Source organism: Dipteris shenzhenensis, unplaced genomic scaffold (genome assembly GCF_047967505.1).
Source record: "Dipteris shenzhenensis isolate YYH24624 ecotype China unplaced genomic scaffold, Dip_SZ_1.0 scaf0433, whole genome shotgun sequence".
Taxonomy (NCBI): Eukaryota; Viridiplantae; Streptophyta; class Polypodiopsida; order Gleicheniales; family Dipteridaceae; genus Dipteris; species Dipteris shenzhenensis.
This window is the reverse complement of record NW_028239739.1, coordinates 10,900-15,000: the sequence shown is the minus strand read 5'-3', so window position 1 is coordinate 15,000 and position 4,101 is coordinate 10,900.

The window sequence follows — 4,101 nt, the reverse complement described above, 5'->3', positions numbered from 1 at the left end:
GGGTATTGCATTCCAGTAAGTTGAGTCTTACCCGGACTCCCATTTATTTGGAAAATCTTCGAATGTCTTCTCTCTCTCAGAACGAGTTCGGACTACGATTATGGAGATTCAGTGGAGGTTTTGTGAACATTTGGTAATTGGATCAATAAACCCACGGACATTCTTGGTGAGATAAATGAAATACGGGATTTCCCTTCTCCTATTCGTGGGATGATGAAGAGGAAACGGATACTCAATGCCTAATGAGTAAATATGATTCATTGAAGTAACCCGAACTTACTTCAAGACTTTCTATTCAATCATATGGAAAGCTGCATTCGATGAAAGTCGCACGTGCAGTTTGGGGGGAGATCCTCGACTAACCGGCGGATCCACCCTACAATATGGAGTGAAAAAGCCCAAATAAGATTCTAAGATACAGTCGAGATAGAATCGGAATCCGACATATCTGTAAACTCATGTTACACCGGAGCAATGTAGCGAACAAAAAGAAAAATATAGAATCGGATCCGATTTATCGTAATCGATTAGTAAACATGTTGGTTGATCGTATTCTTAAAGATGGCAAGAAATCATTGGCTTATCAGATTCTCTATCAGGCTATGAAGCGGATTAAGGAAAAGACGAATAAGAATCCACTGTCTGTCCCGCGACAAGCAATACGTAGGGTAACTCCCGATATAGTAACAGAATCCAAACGTGTAGGTGGATCGACTTATCGAGTCCCCGTTGAAGTAGTACCTGCAGAAGGAAGAGCTTTGGCTATCCGATGGTTATTGATCGCGTGTCGAAAACGTTCAGGTCGAAGTATGGCTTTAAGATCAAGTGATGAATTAATGGATGCTGCCAGAAATTCTGGTAGTGCTGTACGGAAGAAGGAGGAGACTCACAAGGTGGCAGAAGCTAATAAGGCTTTTGCCCATTTCCGTTAGTTCCGGGTTCGTTTCAATCCACAACCTCTTATTGGTGGATTGAAACCTTCTACTCCGGAGCGCAGGGTATTAGGAATCAAGATACGCCAGAAGCATATGGATAAGCAGAAATTAAATAATGGGAGAAAGAATATCCAAGTCATAGGGGAAATTTTGTCACTGGTATAGTACCTCATGAAAAAGAGAAAGACTAGTGTCGAATCGTAAAGTCCATAACATCATCGACATGATCAACATGATCGACATGACCAAAGTGATCGACGCAATCGACGCAATCAACATGATCGACATGATCGACATGACTAGAATGATCGACACAATCGACACAATCGACATGATCGACATGATTGGCACTGCCCGCATCCCCGCGACTCCCACCATTCTCAACTATCTCCGCCTGGGGCGGACTACTCACCTCGGGGGGGGGGGGGGATGTCAGGCAACGCCAGCAGATATTTATCCTGTATGTCCCTCACCTCGAATCGATGATTGAGTCGTAGTACATCTAAGGCAAAGCTGGCATCTCCCATGATGTACTCGAGGAGCCGAACTAACGTTGACTTTCCCGTGGTTTATGATAATAAAAGGGAAATGCGTCTGAAAAGAGAGTCAAGGTTTGAAGAAGTATCGTGCGAAAACAAAGGGAAGTCTTCCCGTTTCTTCGGATATTCAATCAATATTAGATTAGTTGACACAGGTGGGATTCTGTGATATACTATGGATCAACAGGCTCATCAGCTTGGGTAATCACCAATCGTTTCGAAAACCAAAAATTACCACGACCGCAACTTTAGAAAGACGCGAAAGCGCAAGCCTATGGGGTCGCTTCTGCGACTGGATCACCAGCACTGAAAACCGTCTTTACATCGGATGGTTCGGTGTCTTAATGATTCCCACCTTATTAACCGCAACCTCTGTATTCATCATTGCTTTCATCGCAGCTCCCCCTGTAGATATCGATGGTATTCGTGAGCCTGTCTCCGGTTCTTTGCTATACGGAAACAACATTATCTCCGGTGCTATCATTCCTACTTCTGCAGCTATCGGTTTACACTTCTACCCAATCTGGGAAGCAGCTTCCGTTGATGAATGGCTATACAATGGTGGTCCTTACGAACTGATCGTTCTTCACTTCCTACTTGGTGTAGCTTGCTACATGGGTCGTGAGTGGGAACTTAGTTTCCGTTTAGGCATGCGTCCTTGGATTGCTGTTGCGTACTCAGCTCCCGTTGCAGCTGCTACCGCTGTGTTCCTGATCTACCCAATCGGTCAAGGAAGTTTCTCTGACGGTATGCCCCTAGGAATTTCTGGTACTTTCAACTTCATGATCGTTTTCCAGGCTGAGCACAACATCCTTATGCATCCCTTCCACATGTTGGGTGTAGCTGGCGTATTCGGCGGCTCTCTATTCAGTGCTATGCATGGTTCTTTGGTAACTTCTAGTTTGATCAGAGAAACTACTGAGAATGAGTCTGCTAATGCAGGTTACAAGTTCGGTCAAGAGGAAGAGACCTACAACATCGTAGCTGCTCACGGTTATTTTGGCCGTTTGATCTTCCAATATGCCAGCTTTAACAATTCTCGCTCTCTGCACTTCTTCTTAGCCGCTTGGCCCGTAGTAGGCATCTGGTTTACTGCCTTGGGTATCAGCACCATGGCATTCAACTTGAATGGTTTTAACTTCAACCAATCCGTGGTTGATAGCCAAGGTCGTGTTATTAACACCTGGGCTGATATCATCAACCGTGCTAACCTAGGTATGGAAGTTATGCATGAACGTAACGCTCATAATTTCCCTCTAGACTTAGCTTCTGTTGAAGCTCCTTCTGTAAACGGATAATACCTGTCTGGTCGTGCAGCATCACTAAATACCAAACCTCGCATAAGGTTTGGTATTTAATGGAGATTCGTCCGATGGAATGAATAGAAATAATAGTAATATCTCGCCATAATCTTACAATTATCAGTTTCCAATCTTGGATTCTGGGGAATCTTTGAAACACCCTTCTAGGATTACAGAGAATGGGAATCAAAGATATTCTCATTCTGATTAGCGGAACGCTTGTAGTCCCGTACCCACTGGAATAGATTGAGAATACATTTTTCACCTAACATATTTTTTCTTGTATTAATATATAGACGAATAATACGTACGCGCATCGAATGAATGACCCTAGTAGATCTTGTTCTCTCCCAGTTAAGAAAGCTGAATAGGGAAAGTAGGGGGCGGACGTAGCCAAGTGGATCAAGGCAATGGATTGTGGATCCATCACGCGCGGGTTCAATCCCCGTCGTTCGCCCATCAGGTTGGAGAACTCGTCTTTATCACTCGGAATAAAATAAGTTGATGAGGAGATAGATAAGACATAGATAGGTTTCTTCAACAATTCGAGATTCCCGAGACAGCTTCAGGTAGGTACGAATACACCCACAAATCACCACATCGAAAGTACTCACTCCATTGGGCCTTGAATCTTTCGATATTATCTATATAATGGAATGTGAGAGGTGGGTAGTATCTACCACATATAGATAAAGTGAAGAGAGATCATGAGGTAAGAGAAGTGGGAGAAGAAAAAGTAAGAAGTCCAGATTTATTCTCTGAAGTTCCGAAGTTAGCAGAAACCGATGGATTCCACTACTCATTTGAATCATTGAAAAATCAAGATCTAGGGGAATTTCTAATTGGTCTATTCTCCAGTTATGAACCCTCCATCAAATTATTTGACTTATGAATTCTGAGTTCAATCTTTTTACGGAATCTGCGCGATTCAATGAAGCGGGGTAATAGCGTGACTCCGGGAATCCTGATGTTACTAACAATACCAATTCCTATGCATCGTTCAGGTGAGAGAAATTTGATCGAAGGAGGTTCTATAGATCTAGCGAAACTAATTAATAGAACTGGTGGAGTAGTAAAAAAACCAGCAACAAATTCTGTTGAATCCTTCTATCCTCTTTCTCTATCAATAAGATGCTCACCTGCTGAAAAGGATAGAAAGGGAAAGACACGTAATTCTTACTATTCGGATTCAAACGGAAATATTTCCACAACTTCGACGAGGGAAGAACCGCAAGTTCCCATATATAGTGCGATGGATCCTTCGGTTTCAGATGGATGGAGGGTCCGGCTGATGAGGGATCCACTCCCCATCAAGAATATATCCAG